This window comes from Culex pipiens, chromosome 2 (genome assembly GCF_016801865.2).
Source record: "Culex pipiens pallens isolate TS chromosome 2, TS_CPP_V2, whole genome shotgun sequence".
In the NCBI taxonomy this organism is placed as follows: Eukaryota; Metazoa; Arthropoda; class Insecta; order Diptera; family Culicidae; genus Culex; species Culex pipiens.
Genome location: NC_068938.1, coordinates 108,949,067 through 108,976,068, shown reverse-complemented (window position 1 = coordinate 108,976,068; position 27,002 = coordinate 108,949,067). Strand labels below are relative to the sequence as shown.

The window sequence follows — 27,002 nt, the reverse complement described above, 5'->3', positions numbered from 1 at the left end:
TCCAAAAAAGTTGGAACGGTAACTTCAACACAATGGTTCTCGGGCATAACTCAACCAATCAAGATTATTCTTCTTTAAAGTGATTTGTTAGGATGTCTAGATGATTCTAAAACTTTGCAGAACTTAATTTGATCAAATCTGTAATTTTTGCGATCAAAAACATCGTTCCAACCTTTTTTCTCGCGTGTAAGAAAAAAATCGCCAAAAATTCCGCGGAGGCAGTCGTTTTAAAAAAAGGTGGAACGATGTTTTTGGTCGCAGAAATTACAGATTTGATCAAATCAAGTTCTGAAAATTTTTAGGATCATCTAGACATTCTTACAAATCACTGGAAACAAGAATCGTCCCGATTGGTTGAGTAATGCCCGAGAACCAGCGAGTTGAAGTTACCGTTCCACCTTTTTTGGGAAGCTTGGGCGTTCGTGTAAGTTGGACGTGCGTTGGGCGTTCCAGTGTTAAAATATGCATTTCAATTGCCCCGTATGTCACTTTAAATCATAGCTAGAGGTACTACAAATAACGTTCTGTATTCATATGGATTCAACAAGTTGTTATTTGTTATTGGCAACAAGTTCTAGTTAAATAATGATGTTTTTGCCTGATTTCTAATCTAATCTAATCTAATCGAATCTAACCCTATCGCATCCAGTCTTTCGAGGGCATCCTGGAAAATGTCTTAGGTTGATTAACGCCTAGCATCCTCTTGTCATTATTAACAATTGCAGTGCCCCAATTCAATAAATTGCTTTGAAACATCATAAACGTTGAAGCGGCCAGGCCAACTGTGTAAAGTTGACCGCAAAGATGATTCGTTGAATTGGATTGAGTTTGAACACGAATGTTAAAACAGCAATACAGTTCTGAATCTACAGGGGAGGAAGAAACGTAGGGATCCCCCGCTCACGTTCCTGTTTGATTTTGCAATTTATCGTTGGGACGATAAATTGTAAATTGCACCATGCTAAGAAGTTTTGGTGCACCGGGACCCTCGAGGATGGGACATTGTATTTCCAAAAATGCCGTGGACACTATTTGCCGTGGTTATAGCGCCACAACTCGCTCAATAATGATGTTTTTGCCTGATTTCGTTACGAATTTCTCTTTGAAAACTAATTGAATACTTTGGCTACAAAACCAATACCAACTTTTTCATGAACAATTTTGCATTACTTTTGTCACTTCAGTCGCCATATTTTCAAAACTCTTTATGCAAACTCAATTATATCATAAACATCAATGTTCCAGCTACTCTGCCCATAATTGAAGATTCGGCTAATATGCCAAATAAAGTATTCGGAGAAAAACGCGTTTTGTGTTTGTCACCAAACCTTCGCCACGGCAATTTTAAAGGTGAATTGGATATTAGCCGTTTGGTTTTTCGTATCGACAGCCAAAACATTTCAGTGAAATTCAAGTTTCAGAAGATGTGTTGGAATATCCTCTAGCACCTGGAGCAAAAAACCTCGATTTTGTCAAAAGTGGATAGTACTGCCATCAGGCCATCAGGTTATCAAACCTCTTGCAAGGTTTTATAACAGCAATTAACATGCAATATCAATTATTTTCGTTGACTTGAAATTTCTGGGCATCTTCAGTACAACAATCGCACCATTGAAAAAACATTTCACAAAATTAGAAAATTCATAGTTCAATGAAATAAATAAACATTTAAAATCAATCTTTTTTTTAAATATTTAAATCAATTTCAACTCCGTGGCTGTTGCAAATATTTTTCAAAGATGATGACGCCCTTCCCATTCCCCCTCTCCTTCTTGATAATTTATTGGAAGTTTTTGTAGTGAGTTTTTAAGGGAAAAAAAATTATTGCTGAAAATTTGATTTTTTATTGAAAAAACTTGCAAATATTTTTCGCCCTGAGCAATTCTCTACGAAATCGGTCTTTTTTCTTCAATTTTAATTTTTGTATTTTTTTTCATCCGACTGAAACTTTTTTGGTGCCTTCGGTATGCCCAAAGAAGCCATTTTGCATCATTAGTTTGTCTATATAATTTTCCATACAAATTTGGCAGCTGTCCATACAAAAATGAAAATGCATGAAAATTCAAAAATCTGTATCTTTTGAAGGAATTTTTTGATCGATTTGGTGTCTTCGGCAAAGTTTAGGTATGGATACGGACTACACTGGAAAAAAATACACGATTAAAAAAAATTGGTGATTTTTTTATTTAACTTTTTATTACTAAAACTTGATTTGCAAAAAAACAATATTTTTAATTTTTTTTATTTTTTGATATATTTAAGAGGACATAAAATGCCAACTTTTCAGAAATTTCCAGGTTGTGAAAAAATTATTGATCGAGTTATGAATTTTTTAGTCAATACTGATTTTTTTCAAAAAATCGAAATTTTGGTAGCAAAAATTTTTAAACTTCATTTTTCGATGTAAAATCAAATTTGCAATCAAAAAGTACTTTAGTGAAATTTTGATAAAGTGCACCGTTTTTAAGTTATAGCCATTTTATGTAACTTTTTTGAAAATAGTCGCATGTTTCCTTTTTTTTAATTAGTGCACATGTTTCCCCACCTTTGAAAAAAATATTTTTGAAAAGCTGAGAAAATTCTCTATATTTTGCTTCTTCGGACGTTGATACGACCTTTAGTTGCTGAGATATTACAATGCAAAGGTTTAAAAACAAGAAAATTGATGTTTTCTAAGTCTCACCCAAACAGCCCACCATTTTTCAATGTCGATATCTCAGCAACTAATGGTCCGATTTTCAATGTTAAAATATGAAACATTTGTGAAGTTTTCCGATCTTTTCGAAAACAATATTTTCATAATTTTCAAATCAAAACTAACATTTCAAAAAGGCCAAACATTCATTATTACGCCCTTATATCCGCTTATATCTGTAAGCCCATACATCCAATTGAAATGTGGTCAAAGACAAACTTATGGGAAATTGGACGAGCTTTCCGGTAAAAATATTTACGAGACTGAAAAATCAAGTCTGTCATATAGGAATTGCCAAAAACCATCAAAAAACCAATTTTTTCAACATTTTTATTTTTAAACCCGCTGTAACTTCACAAGGATTGGACTTAGGATAGTAGTCGATATGGAGACATTCATGTAAAATTGTCTGGAGAATCGATTCCCGTATTCGGTTTTTGAAAATTTTGACGTTTAGAGCACTTTTCAAAAAAACAGTTTCAGCAAATGATTTTTGTATTTTTTTAGGTGAGATGCTCCATCCTGCATTTTTCGTGATTTTTTTTTGTAACATGTTAGGCTATCTTCACAAAAATTTTGAACGAAAAAAAATCGTGGGCTCCCCCTCAAATTTGACTTTTAAACTTAAAAATCAAAAAATCTCATAAAAGTTGAGTGTTTTTTTCTTTCAGTGTATTTTTATCGAAAAGCCCGTCAAATTTCCTACAAGTCTGTCTTTGACCACTTTTTGATACGATGCAACGGCTTCAAAATACAGAAATATTTAAATTCCGAATTACAAAAATATTTAAAACACTTACGCCCTTCTCAAATGTCATTATCGAGTGGAACTGGCTCCATATACACAAAAATGGCTTATATAAGCGAAGGATAACATGTCTACAAAGTTACATTGAAATCGGAGAGGGTCTGGTACAACCGATTCTCTATTTGGCATGGAATTGCTCGCAACAAGTTGCAAAAGAGGATTTTTTCAACACGAATCGTACAGTCATGCAACGTGGTTCACCGAGTTGGATAAATACGACGAGTGCTGAAAAAATCAAGTTTTGCAACGAGTTCCATACAACTTTTTTTGCATTTCAGAAAAAACACCCATTAAGTGAAATTATAAGTCAAATGTCCATGTGTTCTGTCAATGAAACGTTTGAATCAATTTTTTTGAAAAGTGTTACTTTTCGAAACAAGTGCTGTAAAGTAGAACTTTTCAGCATTTATTTTGAAAAGTTTTGCTATTCGATTTGTAAGACAATGTAAGACTTTGTAAGAAGTAGTAATAAGATATCAGAAATGAGAATCTAGAAGAAATCTTTTGTATTGGGTTTTCTTTCTAGCAAATTAGAAAAGGGGAGAAGTGCACAAGGAGTCCAGCTAGGTGGATTGCTCCTTAGGGTCGGCATACGGTACTCCACGGGACATAACAATAACTTCTAATAAATAACGAATAATTACACTTTAAAATACTTACACTGAATCACACACTTTACAGGGGAAAACAAGCAAAAGACCAGATATTATAAATAATTTAAGACGACACAGCATGATTGATCTTGACCTACATTTTTATTTTCAATAATTTTAACCACTTTACTTAAGGGGGCTTAGGGGGGGGGGGAAGGGGCAAGAGGGGGGGGGGGAATTTAAAGACCTTTTAACTTGTTCACGTGTATTTGTTTCTGTACTTGCATGCTTTTAGGTTAGTATCGTTGTTGCTCGTTGGTCGACTTGCTGCTGCTGTTGATCCGCTGCTGGTGGCTGGTTCCGGAACTCGGCGGGAACGTCGGCAATGCCTCAAAGGCCGCCGGGGTTCGATGCTTCGCCCAAGAGGGCCACGAGGGGGGGGGGGGGGGAATTTTCTCCTTCGGCGTTTCGCGGGCCATATGGTGACGGATGGCCAGTTCGCTGTCCGGGGAGTGGTACCGTGCGCACAAAAGAGTGGTCCATCCCGAGCGAGGCACACCACTGTTCTTTGGGGACTGGTCCACAGAATTTGACGTGTACCACAATGCACTTAGTACCGCGGTACTTCGTGCGACCAGTCCCGACCACTTTTCAATTCACTGCAGTTTCTTTGCACTACACTCGCTCGGGGGTACGATTTTGACCGAGGGGACTTAACGCGGCTAGGGTTTTTAACTTGTCCGTGGTGTCCACTAACCGTTTGTAGTGCTGTCCTTCCTCAGTCCGTACTGTTAACTTTAAGTGATTTTAATCTTGTGGTACGTCACTGTTTTATCACTGTTTAGTGTGTGAATTTTAATTAGGGTTTTAAATTGCACGCGAACTTTCAAACCGGGTCACATGTTGACGGGTGACACCGGCGCGATTGCCGATCTTCACTCCTCCGGACGATGGTAAAATCAGAGAGCGGGCCTTCGTTTGGGTCCGCTTTTATACCCCAGAAAATCCGTTCCCGCCAGCTCACTTCCGCTTGCGACGATGACAGTTGGTTGACAGTGACATCTATCACTGTCAGCTGGAACAGGCTGAAACTTACATTTCATATGGGGTTGGTGTCTTTGAATTTTTCTTATGAATTTTCTCGACTTAATAGAGTCGCCTACTTTTAATTGATTTTTACTGTGCTTGTTTTCTAATTGTTTTTTTTTATCATGCATGAATAGGTTTTAATAAATAGGATTTAAAAAAATAATAAAATCTCCTAGTTTGACACCAACCAAGCGCTAATAAATATAAAATAAATGCATGTGGCACACGATAAACATGAAGACATACATTTAAATATATTTAAACATTTACAGACAACAAATTAAAAATTTACAATCTTCCTTTTAGTCAAATCATGCTGGTCTTTGATTCAGTGTGTATTTTTTTATTGGAACTGTGAAAACACAGGTTACAGATCAAGTTACAGATTCTGTTTTTTTTTCCTTTTTTGATACAGAAAAGTAGGCTATTTCATCGTTCAAGAATGACAGGAAAAGTAAGTAGTTTCACGTCGGAATAGCAAAAAAAATAATTTTGGATCATTATAACATTTCGATGCAACGCAAACATTTATTTTTTTCCATTATGATTTTGATTGATGGTATGTTTGTTTTGTACATTTTGAGTATTGTTAATTACTCGAAAGAAAACAAATCGCGTTGATAGTACAAAAGTCAAATAGAAGCAAAAATAAGTCTACCAACTCCAAGTTGTGGTAAATTCCGTACCATTTCTAATTATAATTTTGAATAATGCTGCAATCTAAGTGAAAAAAATATATAATTTCGATGGATTCCAGAGTATGATTAGATTTTTTACAATTAATCTGCTATTATCTTATATAACTAACCGAATTGTCTAAAAAATCTTCAGTCTTTTTAAAATTTTAAACCACATTCCAAGTCTAGAGTGGGCATTCAGGTTTTTCCAACGTTTTGGGCTTGAGCTCATTCAAATGATTTCAACTAGCAGAGCAATTTAGTTGATGATAATTGGCAAAGATTGCAAAACGTCTTCAGCCAAGCAGAAGCTGCTTATGTCAATCAGTGCTCAAGAAAGAATTCAAATTTAATTAAATTTCGTTCCCTTCCATCTCTGTTCTTCCAAACACTGTAGACACGACAAACGAAGAAGGACGAAGATTCCTCAAGCAGAAACAACCAGCACAGCACCACCCAACCAGAATAATGTGTTGACGGCAGTCTTACTTCATATTAATCATCGTCATCACCGTAACGCTCGCCTCCACCAACGCCGACTTCGCTTTTATGTTGATGAGTAAAAAGCTCATCCTTCTCGAAAGCTCTTCAAGTTATGCTTAAAATCAACAAAGTGCTGCTGACTGACTCGTATTCCTCCCCCTTCCCCACCCACAAAAACAACTTATCCTTGCAATTTAAACTTTTAATCGCCTTTTCTGCTTAACGAACTGATGCCTCGGGTTAGTTCTTGTGCTTGTATGTGTGTGTCTCTCTCTCACTGTGTATGTGTGAAGATTGCGTCCTGGCACATAATGTCATCATTATGCCCCGGTTCTGGGAATTCTTGTCCCATTTCGAACCCGGACGTTGCGGAGAGTCGAAACGAAATCCTGGCCCGTTAGCGGTTGCACAATTTCCGTATTTTTATGTTTTTTATTGCACCACGTCGTCGTCATCGTCGTTATGTTCAATGTCCCTCGCAGGAGTGCTTTTGGTTGTATTGCAAACAAATTGATTTCATCCATAATTCAGCAGATAATCAAATTTGGTGGTACAATTTACGGTCTTTGCTGAAGAAGTTTATGTGCTTTGGCTAAACCGTAGAAAGGCAGGGTTTTTTCCTGTTTATTTGTTTTGTGGAAAACCTTTATTTCACCGAACATAAGCCAAACAGAACCTTCACAGAAAAAAGTTCTTTGTCAAAAAAATCATGGTAATATTACATCTGGGAAGGAGTACATTTTTTATGTCAGACAAAATGTGTAATTTTACCTCTGAAAATGTGTCATTTTACCGCTTTTCTGGTGTAATGCCACATTTTCAGTCTAAATTGAGGTAAAATTACAACATTAAAGAAGTAATATTCAACCTTCCAAAATTACATTATTTTTTACTGTGTTCATTTCCTCCTTCATCTGCAAATTTATTGTAAGGCTCAAGGTTTCAACCTCCGTCGTTGTCGTTCCGCCGACTAAAGGCACCTTATATCGAATCTTTCGTTTTGTTTTCCTTTTGCAGCTTTTGTCCACCTTTTTCCCGGAAATCCGAGCTTTATTTTTCCATCTTTTGCTTTTCCAAACAAGCCCCAGCGAGGCTAACGTTGCCCATTCAAACTAAAATTTGCTGACCTTTGGCCATTCGTTATACCGACTGATGCTATAGAATTGCGTTAAATCTGTGAAAGTGTGCTGACGGCCTTGACTCTTCGGTTAATTTGAGCGAAATTAATTTCACCGGAACACGCAGCAGCAGCAGCAGTGGGTGAAGGTTGCCCTCATGGCTTTCTACCTAAGGTACTCGCGATTGAGTGTGTAGTAGTGCGGTTGTCAAAATCGCTATCTCTGACTCTCTCACTCCACTGACATTGACATTGTTTATGTTTTGGTTTTCCTGGCACGGTCCTTTGTTCTTTTGTTATTGTTTTGGTTTTAGTGGCACGGAGTCATGCACTCACACTAATGCAAAGCAAGATGACGAGTACCTTTGATATACAGCCTTGGGTTGCCCTAGCCACCTTGAATGGAAGTAAACATATGACAACTCGTGCAGTGTGCAGTGGCAGTCGATAATTATGGGAAAATATACTTTTGGTTAAATTTTTAGATAAAGTATCTTTTTCGGTATCTTTTAGCAGTGTGGAACTTCTTAAATAAACTTCCTGAAACAACTACACGCTAGCATTTCGAAACAATCGAACATTCCTAAAAGCTCGCTCAAAAGTCTGTTTGTGTAACAAACGTAACAAAGATCTGGCAGCTCTGACAAAAGTTGCGAATATTAATGTGCAATACTTAATGCTTTTGGATGAGGACTACTTCTGGAACTCTCTTACTTTAAATCGCTTTTGAGATTTTTTAAGGACCATTATATATTTGCTAAAAACTACAAAAGTGATTAGAATAGGCCGTTTTGCTACATTTTTGCCTTCCTCACCTTACTGAGGAAAGGCTATAAAATCACTCGAAAAAATGAAATTTTTAATTAGACCTCCGAGACCTACCTTCATTTGTACATATCGACTCAGAATCACCAGCTGAGCGAATGTCTGTGTGTTTGGCTGTATGTAAACATGTGTACCGTCTCAATGTCACTGGAATATCTCGTCACTGGCTGGGCCAATTTTGACCGTGTAGGCCTCATTCGATTCGTCTTGGGGTCCCATAAGTCCCTATTAAAATTTACAAGATTTAGCACATCAAAAGTAATGCTTAAAAAACTGCTGCATATAAATTACACAATTTGCAAAAAAAGGGTGGGTTTTTGCATGGAAACCTGCCTTATCATATATTTTTAGAAAGGTTCTGAAATGATCTTTCTTGTGGATGAAGAATTTTCAAGATCTGAATTACATATCTAAAATAGAGCGTCCAATTTTCCGTCCCGGGAAATCCCGGGAATTCCCGAAATGTAAGCGGAGTTATACATTTTCCTACCTTTCTGCACCAATGTTTTGAAATTATACAAAAAATAATGATTATTAAACTTGATTTATTTTATTCATTGCAATCTACTGTTGGACGCTCTAATCTAAAATTACAAGAAGTTGAAAAATGCCCTGAATTTACATGACCTCAATCAATTTCTCCACAGGTTTTTGCCTTCCTCACTGAGGGGAGGGATGCCATTTTTCTCAAAGGCGGAGTCTGTATAATCTAGGCAAATCTAGGTAGTCTGTTTTTTTACTCATCACTTATTTTTATTAGGACTTAAGGGAAATTCTCGTATGTTTGGCAGGTTAAGCACTCGTTCCTAATTCCATCCAATTTGCTGATTTTCACTATTTAAACAACTAATTTTGCAAAACTTTTGATAGAAACTTGCTTGCTCGCTTCTCATTGAGCTATTTATCACTCGATTTCAGTTGAAAACGCTTTTAATTAGCTTTAATTGAATGTCAAAGTTCTGACCTGCCAACATTAGAGGCACGCTGGAATTAGATGCCGTTCCCCTAGGTGCTGAGATCACGTTAGGGGCGATTCATAAATCATGGAGACTCTTTATGGGGGTTGGAATCACTCTATAAATGAGAGGAAGGCATCAACCACCTATAGGTGGAATAAGTCTAGATTAAGAAACGTTTTTTTTTTTCAATATGGGTCTACTTTCCCTTAGAAATTCTTATTTAATAGCTTTTCATCAGTGAGGAGACAATTTTAAAATTGTTTAACAAGATTTACAAGAAGTTTTTTTCAATCAAAATCGCGATAAAACGAACTGGGCTTGACGAGTTGAAAAAATACGACGAGTGCTCAAAAAATCGAACATTGAAACAAGTTGCGTTTCTCGTCTTGTTCCCATCTACAACTTTGACCCTGAAAAACATCATGTTAACTCGCCCAACCAGAAGTAATAATCAACTCGACTTGAATTGCTCACTTAATCAATCACTAGTTCAAGTATCACCGCCGATTGAAACCGACTGCTGCGAATTAATTGGTATTCAATACGCCGCTGATAACACCCTATTCCTCGTAGACGCCACAAAGAGTCCACTCGTATACGATGCCGACAGGCGGCGGCGCCCAAAGCGTGCTGAGATGAATTTTGATTCGCCGGGCAAGAAAGTTTTGCGCAGTTTGTGACTCAACCAGGAATACCCGACGATTTCCGACTGCAGTGCCACAGCTTGTTGTTTTGCTTGCCCATCAAAACAAACCATTTTTCTTCACCTCATAGCCTCCTTTGGCTGGGCAAATTCCGACGAATGCCCGGGAGTACTTGGTACACACTGTTTGTTCGGTAGAATTTTACACAATCAGCGTCCGATCACGATCCAAACAATATGTCCAAACAATCCAAGCAAGCTCGGCGGCGGCGACGCACGCTTCCTCTTATCAACCGTAATTTGACGTTTTGGGAGAGAGCTGGGATTAATTCCAAAAGGAAACGAAACGCAATTTTTACGAGTCTGGGATGAAAATAGGCATCTTTTTCTTGCGTCCGACGTGCAGAATGAAAAGGGTCGTAAAAAAGGAGTTACTCCGGTTGAGAGTGTATCTTTTGACGAAATTTTTATGGCACCCCGCTGCTTGAAAGTTATGGCTGGTTTGCTTTTAACGAAGAACTCTTTACTCTTTCGGTGCTTTATCGTATTGTGACTGTTGGGTTTTTGAGAAAAGTTTTGACATTCAATTACACACATTTTTTAGGAGCTACTAGACCCAAAAATTGGTACTGCAGCATTGCTATACAGTCAAGACTCGATTATCCGAAGCCTCGATTATTCGAAAGTTTGTATAGAAATCCGGAAAAATCGAACCAAGAACAAACCATTATTGTTTTGTATTTTCAAAATTTTCTTGCTTTTAACATCAATTTCGAGTAATGAACATGCATTTTTCTATATTTCATCACCGAAATTTTGGACGCCATCTTGTATTTAAAAAAGATTAAAGAAATATTGAACTGTGAGCTCAGCAACACTCAAAGGTTTGGGAGGACATTCATTTTGTGTGGTTTTTACTTCCTCACTGAGGTGGAAAAATAATCCTGCTCTAAAAATGAACGTTTCACAGAAACCTCGTAGACCCATCTTAATGTATATCTATCGACTCAGATTCAAAAACTAAACAAAAGTCTGTGTGTATGTATTTTTGGACGTTTTCTCAGCACTGAGTTGCCCAATTTAAGTTCGAGAGGTTTCATTTGATTCGGTGTGCTGTCACATAGAACACTATTTAATTTAATTGATGATCTGGCAACCCTATCTCAGGTTTAACCAACTTAAGTGATAATTATGTACTTTTTGAATCTCACTTATCTGCATGGCAACTATGTCCGGAGCTATAATCTGGCCTATCATTAGGTAGGTAATCAAATAACTTCCAAACAAATCTGAAAATTTCAAGATCTGAAAACCATGTAGTTTTATTAAATGCAAAAAATATATTAATTACATTTTTAACCAAACCCAACAAGTTTTATCGTCATAAAATGTGACAGATATTTTCAAGAATTCCTCAAGATATGCTAAAAATTGTGCTCAGAAGGTTTAATTCAGTTTTCAACTTTTTACTTTAAGAACGCCAGAAGTATTCTTGGTGCAGCCTGAATAACTTAACAAAGTCTGTTTTAAATCTGTTTACTCTTCAGCAAGCATTTTATCATTCTTGTTTGATTTGTGCTGTCACTTTGACACATTTAGTTGTCCGTGACGAACGCCGCAGTGAAATACTTTCAAGAGGCGAGCTGTTTTATTAAATTACATGGCATTACAAGGTTCAACACATTTAAAGCAGTTTTATTCGAGTAAATAGAGTTTTGATTTCTTTCGACATGTAGAAAATCGGCTGAAAAAAGCAGCCATGTTGAATTTACGAGGATGAAGCCAAATAAAATATATTTCTATTTCAAAAATCTATGTAATTTTGAGATAAATATCAAAGCGGATAATTGTTTGTACAATGTACAAAATTAATCAGTGAAATTTCCGTGGCATAGGACTTACGGGGTATATCATTGATGAAATTTTAATGAATTTCTTTAGAATGTTATGATATCATATTTATTTTTTGTGTAACTCTGAAAATCATATAATTACAAAGATTAACTGACAAAACCGAATGGCTTACAAAATAAAATATATTAAGTGCTTTTGGCTCTCAATTTGGTTAATTTGACATGATGCAAGACTGAACGTTAGACTGAATGCTTCTTGGTTTTGAATAAGTTTTGCTGCGATTTGAGAGATTTTTTGCGGACAACATAAAACCTTGACATTTTAAACTGATCTTGAATAATAATCTTGATAACTTCCTTAACGGGTCCACTTTGTACTTAACGCAGGTTTAACTCTTGTTTAATGCGGCTTTCAGGAGTTCAATGTTTTGTTTCCAATTTTGTATGAATCCTCTACTTGGGTTGAGTGATATTGAAATTCTTTTTGAAATCATATCTCATGAGATCAGTCTTCGTTGGTTCCATACCGAGTTTCGGCGCACTTGGTTTCCAATAAGCTGATTATCAAGAAGATGTCCGGATATTTGGTATGATCCGTTTTTTTTTTTGTTAGTAGAGCAACTCTCTACGAAATCGGCCGATTTCGACCATTTTTATTTTTTGTATTTTTTTATTTGACTCAAACTTTGTGGGGGCCTTCCCTATGACCAAATAAGCTATTTTGCGTCATTGGTTCACTCATACAAGTCTCCATACAATTTTGGCTGCTGTCCATACAAAAATGGTATGTAAATATTCAAACAGCTGTAACTTTTAAGTGAATTTTCTGATCAATTTGGTGTCTTCGGCAAAGTTGTAGGTATTGTTGAGGACTTTTGAGAAAAAAATAGGTACACGGAAAAAAAATTGCAGATTTTTTTATCAACATTTGTTTTTACTAAAACTCAATTTCCCAATATACGTATTTTTTGATTTTCGAGATTTTTTTATATGTTTTAGGAGACAAAAATCCGCAACTTTTGAGCCATAGAGAAACATGGTCAAAAAATCTGCCGCCGAGTCATGAATTATTGAAAAAATAGTGATTTTTGGAAAAAAATTGAGTTTCATGCAAAAACAAGTTTGACATTACTTTTTAATGCAAAATTGAATTTGCAATCGAAAAGTACTTTACAGATTTTTTGATAAAGGGCTCCGTTTTCAAGATATAGCCACCGAAAGTTTGATTTTAGCGAAATATTTGCAGTTTATCAATATTTAAAAATTCAGTTCAGAAAAGTTCAGAAAATTTGCCATAAAATTGTCTAAGCGACATTGAAGATTGGACCTCGGGTTGCTGAGATAGAGCCGCTTTAAGAAAAAGAAACACGAAAATTGAAGTTTTCTAAACTGCCCATAATTGAAAATTCGGCTATTATGCCAAATCAAGTATTCTGAGAAAACGCGTTTTAGTGTTTGACACAAAATCTCCGTCAAGTTAATTTCCCATAAGAGTGGCATATTAGCCGTTTGGTTTTTCGCATCGGCAGCCAAGTCTAGACACTATTTCAGTAAAATTCAAGTTCCAGAAGATGCGTTGGAACGTCCTCTACCACCTGGTGCTAATATCTCGTTTTTGCCAAAAGTGGATATTAGCCGTTTTTTCAATGGTGGGCAGTAAATCTCACCAAAACAACCCACCTTTTTCTAATGACGATATCTCAGCAATGAAAAATGGTCCGATTTTCAATGTCCGATTTTCAATGTTAATATATGAAACATTCGTGAAATTTTCCGATCTTTTCGAAAAAAATATTTTGAGAATTTTTAAAACAAGACTAACATTTTAAAAGGGCCAAATATTGAATATTACGCCGATTTAAAATGCTAGTCTTGATCTAAAAATTTTCAAAATATTTTTTTCGAAAAGATCGGAAAATTTGTAACCGTTGCTAGTCGATCTGGTGAGCGTGAGATTTATGCGCCACTCCCAAAGGGAGATCGCACGCCATGTTTGTTTGCCCGGTCGAGACTCTTTAGAAAGACGAGCCCATTTTGTACTGATCCTCATCGGAGGATTCAGGATCGAACCAGCTAGATCACCGAGAACTGCCACTAAACGAAACCGAGAATCCGTCACGCCAACCACAAGAAATTACCCAGACAACTTACTCCAGTGTGTTGCTTCCCATGCCTAAAAGCTCATCATCGGCAGTGCCGCCACCTGCCACCAGGCAGCGCTTCGATCGTGGCAGTGCATTCGACGCCAAGCTCTGTCATTCAGAAACAGAACAAAAAAAAAGACGACGAAAAGTGACATAACTCCAAATCAAATCAACTAAAGAAACTCCACAAGTAGGTTTTAAATAACAGTTAAACGAACGTTTTATTCATCAGGAAAAGATCTAGGGTAGTTTTATTTCATAAACTCCAAAAACAAAGTCGAGTTCTCTTGTGTTCGTTTGGTTAGCATGCTTTTATATTTGTACAATAGTGTTAGTGGCCATCTTCAAGTTTTCTAACTTCTACCTACTTTGCGTGTGTGCGTTTGATCTTTACTTCTGTCTGTTTCCCTAACCGTGCTCATGTGCTCTTCCCATCTTCCAGCAATCAGCTGATCAAATCGGCTACTGCTTCTTCAAATTGCGCGCGCGCGCGTTTAGATTTCAGGGGTCATCCACGTGTGGCGTAGAAACGCGTGGGATTAAAGTTCGAACCTCAAACTTTGGACGCGTCCGTCAAGGGCGGACTCGCGTCTGCCGCCTCGGCACTAGGCCGGCAAAACTTCGCTACGTCAGCTAGGGACGTGCTCTTCCACCAAGTGCAAAAAGAACGGACTCACCGAATGATGATCTTGTTGCTGCTGTTGTTCTCTGCTGCTTGTGGCTGGTTGCTCAGCTCAGGGACGACACGTGGCCGTCAGCTGATGAACAGCTGACCGGAATGCGGGACTCGGCCTTACGGGGTGGCTCGGGCCGGTTTTGGACTTTTCCCGGTTCCGCGGCTGTCAGCGTTCGCAACCGGACAGGAAGCTCCGGCCTTAGGGTTGACTCCGGCCGGGACTAACGATCTCCGCTGTCCTCGTGTGGTGGTTCAGGGACCCTCCCTTCTTCACCGGGCGATGTGGTGACGGATCGCCGCCTAGCGTGCGCTCACGCTCTTCGTCCTCGTGCTTCGCCTGGTGACGTGCGGCGACAACGAGAAGTGCGGTGCGCGGGGAACTTCGTCTCCGTTTTCCTCTGCTCTGCTGCTCGTGTGTTCGCGCTGCTGCTGGGCTGGTGCTGCTGCGGGATGGTTAGCGCTGTTGCTAACGGGCGAACTTCTGTTCGAAGAAACTACATGAGCACATGCACGGGTTGGTAATGAGCACAATTACCTTAGCTCCTGGTTCGCACACAATTCAAAAACTATTAGCACTAGCGCACACACAAAATTACTAAACGGGAAACTACGAAAAACGGAAATTTAATTAGAAGACCAAATAAGGAACACGTCACTATACTACATTACATTTTGTACAAAAAGCCAAAAACTCGCGGTACAAAATGCGCACTTCCACTCTCGTTGATAGCTGGGGACAAAGTGAACGAGCCCTGGAGTCCTCAGAATAGGGAAGGTCGCAACGGACGCTCAAGCGGTTTGACCGGAATTACGTCATTCCTTGAGATGCTCTCTGGGTAACTGCGTGCGACAGAAGTAGCGAACTCCCCATCCCTTTTTAGCAACTGTGTTCTCGGGTCTAGCTGTGGTGTTCTCTCACTGAGGTAGTTCAAGATCGGCTCATCTCTCTCAAGAGTCTCTCTCCGGGTCTTAACGCAATCGGTCCAAAACAGGTTGAGTTACCGTGGTGAATACAACAGAGATATTACAGAAAAGTGCAAGCGGAGTTTGACTAAACGGATTTTATTGCAAAATGTAAATAAATAACATTTAACATTCAAACAAATAAATAAATAATTTTGCCAAACAGGCCAACTGTTACATCACTCCATGCTTAAATTACGAAAATTCAGTGTAAACTGAATTTTCGTAAGGGGGAAATCTTACGAAAAATCGAAAACTAACAACTACACATTTATTTACATTTCACTAAAACAAATTGCGAAAGATTCTTCAACAGTTCGGGGTCATATATGATCATCGGTTACAAGTAACCTCCATCTCTATTTCCAAGTCATGATCCATCACAGAAAATGCTTGTTACTGACCATCAACGTCTTCACTCCGGTCTCCAGCGAACGTTCAGAAATCCTCAACAAAATGCTAGTGCAAAAATTTTATAACCTAATCACAGATACTTTCTTTTTCGGTCATTTACATTACAGGCTATCATCTCTAAATTTCTCCCAGAAAAACTACTTGTTTGAACAGTCCAGGACTAGCAGTTCGACTATGACTAGTGGTTGACATTCCTCATTCATTCATCCTAACACTCAAATCCCAATCAATACCCCAAACTAAAATATACTTTCAAATAAATAATATTCCATATTTAATGAAAATACAACCTAAAGTCTCCAAACTTTATGTTCCCGAAATACTACTGGCTCATTAAGACTCAGAATCTACCCCAATCATTACGTTGAGCAAATGAAACTTCGTCCTAATTCACCGAAATCATCTGTTCTGCAGAGTTTAGGCCCACCCCAAAGCTTTACTTCAGGCAAATTGTCCTTCACTCTAACAGAACGCAGCCTAATTAAAATATCTGTATTGAATTTCCACCCCAGAATCGACTCTGGTCACCCGAAATTCAACAAGACAACAGAAATTCGCCACAAGGGTTTTCCCAAATAAACACTGAAAAAATTTCACTCTACCTAACTAACTGGAACTGTCAAACCAAAAGCTTCGTCAAAAAGCTTCGCCGAGGACGTCAAACGAAAACGTAAACAAACGTGGCTGTCCGTAATTTTAACTCGCGTGTGATTTTCAAAATGTGTGCCAAAATGTAGTGAAAAGTGCCTGAAACTACGAGAAAACGTTTTTGCTTGCTGCTCATTTACGGGGGGAGTATTCACTTTCTCCCACAAAAACCAAAATTGATGTGCTTTGTGTGTTCTTTTGTAGGAGCTGCGTCGTGGGACGAAAACAACTCTGGGTGCTGAAGGCTGACGAGAATTCACTAATAATTATGCGGAAGGCTGAATCAATTATGCTGCTGAACTACAAAATCATGTGCTGAAGGCCAAAATCTACTACTGGATGGAAAAATATGTTGCGGAAGGCTGAAAATTACGACGGAAATATGTTGCTGAAGGCTGAATGTGCTGTGACGTCATCAACTTCGTTTCTGATTGGAAGCTGCGACGACTTCTAATTGGAAAACCTAACCTACTCAACACGACGACATTTATGCTGCGAGATGCTGAATTATGCTTCCTGACTACTCCAGTCATCTCAGGTTCCCGAAAAATATGCTCCAGACGACATAACTGAAGACAACATACATCATCGACCATGCTACGACAACATCACTTCGTGGGACTCAACATCAACATAAACCGAAGAAAACCAAGAAGAATACTAACAATAACGGTAATTACTCACATAGTTTTTATAAGATTAGGCGCGACTAACAACTAACAAGTTTTATTTACACTAGGTAGGGTATTTGCTCCCATCCTTGATCCTATTCCTATCCTAAATCTAATTTTGTCTCGTTGGACGGTCTATTTACGATGTCCGAGATCACGATTGTCTAGTTTGAGGGTGTTCGTGGTAGTTTTGCTCTAGTTCTTCGTTTTAGTCGCCAGTAGTTTATGTTATTGTGGGACGCTCAACTCTTTGATCGAGGCGACTTGAAGGTTAGAGGTTTTGTGAGATCTTGTTGCTTTCGATTGGGTGAAAGGGACATAGCTGGTTGGGTCATAGTTTGCCTAGCATATTTTGTCGACAGTCAGCAGGTTCGAGCATAGATTTTCATGTTGGCTAGGGGAGTTGATCTTTCGGTCTCGTCCGCAAAAGCTCATGAACCATCAATACTCTCATCTGAAGCTGGACAGGTGTGGCATGTAGTTGTAGTTGTTGATGCCTAAAGAGTGTTTTGGAGCATAATTTTATGCTTGGTTGCCTCTCTAACGATTAGAGGGTACATAGCTCGAGAAATCTAAATTTGAAAATCCTGAATTGCAAAATCCTAACTGAAACTGATCGATTCTACCGCGGTGTTAGTCGACCGAACGCGAGGGAGGTTGGTGAAACTTTTTAAGGTACTTGCAGTTGAAAACGCCCAGACGTTTACCTTTTTCGTCTTCTAGTTCGTAGCAGTGTTCGCCCACTACCCTTTTGACCAGCGCAGGAACGTATTTAGGCGCAAGTTTGGCACAGTAACCCTTACCCTTGTCGGAAAGTTCGGTGTTCTTCTTCAGAACCTTCTCGTTGACCGTGTACTGTGGACATTTCGCGTTTGACCTGAGGTTGTAGTACTTCGAGTGCCTCTCGAAGGCCTTCTTGAGGTTCTCCTTGACGTCGGCGTACAGTTTCTCCCTCTCAGCGTTGTTCAGACTCCCACTATCAATCGACGTGTCCCTCATGCAACGGTACTCTCTTCCGTCCGAGACCATGTTTCGCCCGAACAGGACAAAGTAGGGCGTGTACTTCGTCGCGTCATGCACCGAGTTCCGGATGGCGTTGGCGATCGTCTGGATGTTGTTCGCCCAATCCTTGTGGTCCTTTTTGATCGTGGCCCGGATGGCGGTTGTTATCACCCGGTTGGCTCTCTCCGAATCGTTGATCTGCGGATGGTAACTCGGCGTTCTCCAGTGGGTTACGTGATATCGACTCAGCAGATCTTGGAACAGTTTGGACGTGAATTGTGTCCCGTTATCTGTGAGGATTACTTCCGGAACCCCGAACAGCAAAAACAGCATATTCTCAACGAACGGAACGAGCGAATCCGCCGTGGCTTGCCGAAATGGTTGTACTAGTACGAACTTGCTGAAAACGTCTGTTAGTACCAGCAGACAGGTGCTTCTCCCTTTCCCCGATGCCGGAAGCGGTCCAACGTAGTCCATCGTCACAAATTGCCACGGGTATTCCGCAATCTTCCGCTGCACTTTCAGTGGAGCTGTGGTGTTGACGTTGGTCGCTTTGCTGGTTTGACAGACGAGACAATCCTGGCAGAAACGTTTCGTTTCGGTGTTCATCAACGGCCAGAAATATCTTTCCCGAAGCGTGGCCAGAGTCTTCTCGAACCCGAGGTGAGCGGTTCCGTGAGTTTTCCGGAGAATCTCTTCTCGTTCCGACTTCGGCGGGTAGACTTTCCAGCAGAAACGACTATCCTCGACCTTTCCTTTGTTCTTGACGAACTTGTAAACGCTGCCGTCGACTACTCGGAAGTCCGTGTAGGCCTGCGGGTCCATCGTGATCTGCTTGACCAGGTCCTGGTACTCCGGATCGACTTGCGCTACGCTGATGGCATCTAACGAGCGAGACAAACAATCTGCGGTGATGTTTTGCTTCCCCTTTCGATACTCCAACTCGATATCGTATGATTGGATCTTAAGAGCCCACCTGAGCAGCTTAGAGTTACCAGACTCGACACCTATCGTGAACAGCCAGAGGAGACTACGCGCGTCCGTGACGACTTTGAAACGGCTTCCTTCCACGTAGTGCCGGAAGTGCTCGATCGCGAGCAGAACGCCTAGGCATTCCTTCTCCACGCTGGCGTATCGCTTCTGGGTGCTGCTTAACTTCTTACTGAAGTAAGCGATGATTCGTGGCTCGCCATCCAGCTTCTGGATCAGCGCGGCTCCGACAGCATTATCAGATGCGTCTGACTCGATCACAAACGGCTCGGCAAAATCCGGGTTGGCCAGAATCGGTGCCGACACCAGTGCGGCTTTCAACTCTTGGAATCCTTCTTCCGCGGCCTCCGTCCACTGGAACTTGTTCTTCTCCTTCCGTAGCAGGTCCGAAATTGGCGCGACGATCTTGCTGTAATTGGAAATGAACCGTTGGTAAAAGCCCGCCAGGCCGAGCAGACGGCGAATGTCCTTAACGCTCTTAGGGCGGCTGTAGTTCAGGATCGGATCAATCCGCTTGCTGTCGATCGCGACGCCCTGTCCGGTTAACAAATACCCCAAATAGTTCACCTGCTTCTTACAAAACTGCGACTTGTCGAGCGAAATCGTAAGGTTCGCCTTTTCCAAACGTTCCGCCACGATTCCCAGTAGTCGAAGGTGCTCGGACAGGTCCTTGGTCGCCACCACAATGTCGTCCAAGTAGACAAATACATGGGGCTCCAGATCAAACCCAATGACCTTATCCATCAGTCTGCACATCGTGAAAGGAGCGTTTGTGAGTCCGAATGGACACACCTTAAAGCGGAACAGTCCCTTTGACGTCCGGAACGCCGTGAAGTCGCGACAATCTTCTTTGAGCGGTATCTGGAAGTACGCGTCTTTCAGGTCGATTACGGAGAAGTAGCACGCACTCTGCAACCGATGGAATATCCCTTTCATGTCGCGCATCGGGTAGGAATCCTTCTTCGTCATGGCATTGATCCTTCTCGAGTCCAAACAAACCCTTAGCTTACCATTCGACTTGCGGACGGGAACCAATGGGTTCGCCCACTCACTCGTGCACTCCTCGATGGCATCCATCTGCCTGTAGCGTTCGATCTCCTTGTCCATTTCCGCTTGGATGGAAGGTGAGCAGCGGTAGAGTGGCATTCGGCGGGGTTTCGCGTCCTCTCGAAGTACGATCTCGTGCTGCAGAAGCGCTGTTCTTCCTAAACGACCTTCCGTTGTACACGGGAATGTCCTGATGACGTCGGCCAGACTTCCTCTCTCTGCTTCCGTCAGGTCATGCTCGGTCTTGATCGTTTCCGGCGTGGTCACCGACGGTTCTGGCAGGTCGATGCCCGGAATGTCAAGGGAATCGTCCGGTGGTGGTTGCTCGATGACCGGAAGTGCTTCGACCGGATGTATGAAGAAGTGGAACAACTCTTCCGGAACGTCCTGACTTCCTGCGGTGATCTCAGCGATCTCTTCTAGTCCCGTTTCACCCTGCATCATCGGTTTAATCCCGAAGGTTGTCCAGAAGTTGATGCCTAGGATGAAGCTTCGTGTGATTTCCGGTACAATTACTACTGCTACGACTTTCGTCACGTTTCGAAACGTAACCGGCATGTTGACGTACCCCACGCATGAGTACTGTGTGTGGTCGGCGGTACAGATTCGAATCGGTGACGGAAAAATCTTCAAACCGTAACGATCGGCTACGTCTCTCGAATTGGTAACGCTTACGCTGGCACCCGAGTCTAACAGGGCCTCGAATTCAGTTTCGAACACGCGGATCTTCACGTGTGGACACAGGTTGGTGTGGATTTTGATCTCCAGTAGGTTCTGAAAAGGGTCGAAAAAAGGTGTAGAACTGGGAACATTGTTCTGGCTTGGAATGCTCGAGTTCCCGTTGCGGCACTCCGAGTTTAGTTTCCCGGATTTTGTCCAGACTGAGGGTGTGGGTTTCCTTGACCTTGTGTTGTCTGAGCAGCCTGTGCGGGCGCGCTCCTTCTTGGATGGACGTTGCAGGTCGCAGCAACAGTCCCTGCATTTCCACACACGTAACAGAACGTCGTCTTTTCTGCTTGACATTGTCTCCAGAAATGTCCATGCTGTCTGCAGTTCCAACACAACGGAAGTCTCGTCGTTTCCTGTGAAGGATTGCCTCTGTACCCCTCAGCGGGACGGTCCCGTCTCCATGACCGGTTCTCCGGTTGACGCTGGTTCCGTCTATCAATGGCGTTCAACTCTTCTTCGCTATCCGTTTCCGGTTGATCTGCCTCGAGATTGTTGACACCGTGACGCGTATTTATCGGATTAAGAGAAGGATCGTTAGCGTCGATGCGTTGACACAAGGCTGCGAGCAGGTCCTTGCTGTCTATGTTAAAGTATAATAACTTGGAACGGTAACGTTGTTGCATATTTTCATAAATTATGCGGAACATCCTTCTTTCCGACAACGGTCTCGTCAGAAGTTTGTTCAAACGCTCGATGTCCGACAGGAAAGCTGAGAATTTTTCTCCTCTCTGTTGTTTGCGGTCTGCGATTCGTTGACGAATACTCTGGTTCTCGTTTGGATTACCGAACCGGAAGCGAATCTTCGTTTCGAAGGTAAGCCAATCCCAATCCTCCTCGTAGTAGGTGAAGAACCAATCTGATGCCTCGCCTCTTAGTAGTAGATGGATGTGACTAAGCATACTACTCTCAGAGATCGAGTTCATCATGGCCAGTCTTTTCACCTTGAAGATGAAGTCTTCCAACGTGGTCGAGCGCGGTTCCCCAGAAAAAGAAATGTTCCATTTCTCAATCCGTCTGTCGTACTGCTCCGTTCGGCGGCGTCTGGTCCTTTCAAACGGTATGAAATTTCCTTGACCGTAATCGCCATCATCTTCAGAGTCGTCATCCTCATCTCCGTGGTCATAGTTCTCGTAGCCACCGTGACTTCCGGAAGCTTCATTTCCAAACGGCGGTCGATGCAAGCGCAAAGTCAGTCCCTGCGACAGGTTGTTCTGCGCGTTCTGCTGTTGAAATTGATTTCTCTGCGACGGCGTTTGGTTCCCTTTTACCGAGTTGACTTGTCCTGTTGGTTGAAAACGGTTATTCTGTCCTGATAGACCAAACCGGTAACCCTGCTCCTGTTGTGGCCACTGGTACAACTGGGGGGTTTGGCTCGATTGTGGTGGAGCTCCCCGCTCTTGCTGAGGGTTTGACCTCGGCCACTGGTACAACTGGGGAGTTTCATTTGGAGGTGGTGGAACTCCGCGATTCTGTTGAGGGTTCGGCCATTTCATCGGTCTCGGCCACTGGTACGACTGAGAGGTTTGGTTTGATGGATTTGGAGGGAGTGGTGAACCTTGACTGAACTGCGGGTTCTGTCGATTGTCCGGCAATGGCGGCGGTCCCTGGTTCTGCGCCGACGGTGGAAACTGATTCGTTCTCGGTGAAGATTTGTTCAGCGGAGGTTCCGGCTGTCGCGAAGGTACTTCCGAGTTGTTTTGAGGATTAATTGCCTTCTTCCGTAACTCAGCTAAGTTGATATTCTGCAAGCGATCGGTTAAGTCCCTACACGTCTGCCTAAGTTCCTTGTTATCCTTGCGCATTTGTTCCATTTCGGCTTGTAACTGTTCCCTGGATGGAACGATACCAAGACGTTTACTCGCGGGAACTTTGGGAATCGCACCAGTGTAACTTGGGTTGACTCGAACTGGACTAAGGTCGATCCCAAAATCGCCAAAAGTCAAGTTGTGCTGATTCTGGTTACTTCCATTTAAGTCTCCAAGCAAGTCAGTCACCGTATCGACGACAAGGTTCGATCGTACGCTGGTATTCCGGCCAGCAGTTTGGTTGACAGACAGGTTCCCCGACTGGTTCTGTTCCACCGGAAGAGCAGCTGCTCCCTCATCCTGGTGTACTTCTTCGCTAATCGGCTGCAACTGAACCCCAACGTGCTTCATAAGATCACAAATATCCTGTACCAAAACATCCCTCATTTCCTTCGTTTGAGGCGTAATCTGACTGTTTTTAGTACGCAGATAGTAATACTTAAGACGTGAGATCAATTTTGGATCCTTTTTCTCTCGTAGGGCTAGTTCAATCGAAGACACTCGCGAAAGAATGAAGTCGTAGTCCTGTTCGATCGTGTAAATTGACAGATATTCGCGTTTCTCTTGACTGTCCTCTTGGTAATGTTTTTGCAAAATTTCAACTTTAGTCTCTGTGTCTAAGTTAAGCGCATCATCAAGACTTCTCACCCTTAACTCATAGTCCACCTCATCATTGAGCAGATGTTTCGCGTAAGGAAATTTGAAACTCATTTTGAATCAATTTTATTATTGTAATAAATCTCCCTAAAACGAAACTGGACACACTCGCAATCAAATACTACTATGACACAAGCACTCTGTAATCAGGACAGTTAATAAATACCACATAAACTCTAATAAATATTCATAAATAAATAAATAAATAAATAAATAAATAAATAAATAACACCGATAGTGACTTCCACAAATAAATATGCCTGAATGACCTCAGTATCCGAAATAATTTCCCAAAAAAAAACTCTTTTTCGAATCTTTTTGATCAGAACTCCATTCGACGCCAAGCTCTGTCATTCAGAAACAGAACAAAAAAAAAAGACGACGAAAAGTGACATAACTCCAAATCAAATCAACTAAAGAAACTCCACAAGTAGGTTTTAAATAACAGTTAAACGAACGTTTTATTCATCAGGAAAAGATCTAGGGTAGTTTTATTTCATAAACTCCAAAAACAAAGTCGAGTTCTCTTGTGTTCGTTTGGTTAGCATGCTTTATTTTTGTACAATAGTGTTAGTGGCCATCTTCAAGTTTTCTAACTTCTACCTACTTTGCGTGTGTGCGTTTGATCTTTACTTCTGTCTGTTTCCCTAACCGTGCTCATGTGCTCTTCCCATCTTCCAGCAATCAGCTGATCAAATCGGCTACTGCTTCTTCAAATTGCGCGCGCGCGCGTTTAGATTTCAGGGGTCATCCACGTGTGGCGTAGAAACGCGTGGAATTAAAGTTCGAACCTCAAACTTTGGACGCGTCCGTCAAGGGCGGTCTCGCTTCTGCCGCCTCGGCACTAGGCCGGCAAAACTTCGCTACGTCAGCTAGGGACGTGCTTCTTCCACCAAGTGCAAAAAGAACGGACTCACCGAATGATGATCTTGTTGCTGCTGTTGTTCTCTGCTGCTTGTGGCTGGTTGCTCAGCTCAGGGACGACACGTGGCCGTCAGCTGATGAACAGCTGACCGGAATGCGGGACTCGGCCTTACGGGGTGGCTCGGGCCGGTTTTGGACTTTTCCCGGTTCCGCGGCTGTCAGCGTTCGCAACCGGACAGGAAGCTCCGGCCTTAGGGTTGACTCCGGCCGGGACTAACGATCTCCGCTGTCCTCGTGTGGTGGTTCAGGGACCCTCCCTTCTTCACCGGGGCGATGTGGTGACGGATCGCCGCCTAGCGTGCGCTCACGCTCTTCGTCCTCGTGCTTCGCCTGGTGACGTGCGGCGACAACGAGAAGTGCGGTGCGCGGGGAACTTCGTCTCCGTTTTCCTCTGCTCTGCTGCTCGTGTGTTCGCGCTGCTGCTGGGCTGGTGCTGCTGCGGGATGGTTAGCGCTGTTGCTAACGGGCGAACTTCTGTTCGAAGAAACTACATGAGCACATGCACGGGTTGGTAATGAGCACAATTACCTTAGCTCCTGGTTCGCACACAATTCAAAAACTATTAGCACTAGCGCACACACAAAATTACTAAACGGGAAACTACGAAAAACGGAAATTTAATTAGAAGACCAAATAAGGAACACGTCACTATACTACATTACATTTTGTACAAAAAGCCAAAAACTCGCGGTACAAAATGCGCACTTCCACTCTCGTTGATAGCTGGGGACAAAGTGAACGAGCCCTGGAGTCCTCAGAATAGGGAAGGTCGCAACGGACGCTCAAGCGGTTTGACCGGAATTACGTCATTCCTTGAGATGCTCTCTGGGTAACTGCGTGCGACAGAAGTAGCGAACTCCCCATCCCTTTTTAGCAACTGTGTTCTCGGGTCTAGCTGTGGTGTTCTCTCACTGAGGTAGTTCAAGATCGGCTCATCTCTCTCAAGAGTCTCTCTCCGGGTCTTAACGCAATCGGTCCAAAACAGGTTGAGTTACCGTGGTGAATACAACAGAGATATTACAGAAAAGTGCAAGCGGAGTTTGACTAAACGGATTTTATTGCAAAATGTAAATAAATAACATTTAACATTCAAACAAATAAATAAATAATTTTGCCAAACAGGCCAACTGTTACAAATTTCACGAATGTTTCATGTGTTAACATTGAAAATCGGACCATTAATTGCTGAGATATCGTCATTAGAAAATGGTGGGCTGATTGGGTGAGACTTAGAAAACTTCAATTTTCGTGTTTCTTTTTCTTTAAGCCGCTGTATTTCAGCAACCAGAGGTCCAATCTTCAATGTCTCTTAGACAATTTTATAGCAAATTTTCTGAACTTTTCAAAAAAAATATTTTTAGAAATGGTCACTCATGGTCACTATTTTTGAAAATTGAAAAACTGCAAATATTTCACTAAAATCAAACTTTCGGTGGCTATATCTTGAAAACTCTGTAAAGTACTTTTCGATTGCAAATTCAATTTTGCATTAAAAAGTAACGTCAAACTTGTTTTTGCATAAAACTTCGATTTTTTTCCAAAGATCACTATTTTTTCAAAAATTTATAACTCGGCGGCAGATTTTTTGACCATGTTTCACTATGGCTCAAAAGTTGCGGATTTTTGTCCCCTAAAACATATAAAAAAAATCTCGAAAATCAAAAAATACGTATTTTGGGAAATTGAGTTTTAGTGAAAAAAAATTGATAAAAAAAATCTGCAATTTTTTTTTTCCGTGTACCTATTTTTTTCTCAAAAGTCCTCAACAATATCTACAACTTTGCCGAAGACACCAAATTGATCAGAAAATTCACTCAAAAGTTACAGCTGTTTGAATATTTACATACCATTTTTGTATGGACAGCTGCCAAAATTGTATGGAGACTTGTATGGGTGAACCAATGACACAAAATAGCATATTTGGCCCCCACAAAGTTTGAGCCAAATCAAAATTGTAATGTTTTCAAAACCGACAACTACAATAGTTAAAAATTGGAAAAAAATGTTGACGATTTTGAAAATATTTCACTGTTTACAAATTCGTCAACATAGAGTTACCGGATAAGCTTACAGGATTTCAATCCCTGTAAGAGACAATAATTTTAGATATTTTTTCTAGCTGTTGACAAAATTCATGGTTGGTTTTTGCATTCGAAAAATGTATCATTTGTTATTGCAGATGTACTATTTAATATCAAATTTTATTTTGCAGACGAACCAGTTGATTTGATATAAGTCAGGCCACAAAAATCTCATTGAGGTAGATTGGCAGGTTTATTATTTTCAAGCTCTGCTGGAGCATTCGCGCCGGTTTTCGTGTAAATTTGCTGATTTTTGGATTGCCAGGAAATGAATGTTGATGGCGTCAATCAAACACCCAACCGACAACGTTGCTGCTGCTGCTGCTGCTGTGAGATGGGTCCCCGATTTCGAGCTGTGTTTACCACACAAACAGCGCTGCCGAGTGCCCTGATTTTGCACCCGTCGATGATTGGGCTCGTAAACTCCTGCATTCGGGGGGTAATTTTTTCAACACTTTGAGTGGAAAATTGGAACAATGTCTGGCGGGTTTGACGTGTGCTCAAATATT

General features: G+C 41.2%; 1 protein-coding gene across 1 annotated transcript in view; it reads right to left on the bottom strand.

Annotated features, from left to right (window-relative positions):
- Positions 1-27,002, bottom strand: part of LOC120415693 (arf-GAP domain and FG repeat-containing protein 1) — a 132,782-nt gene that overhangs the window by 31,306 nt on the left and 74,474 nt on the right. The gene's annotated exons all lie outside the window — the stretch shown is intronic.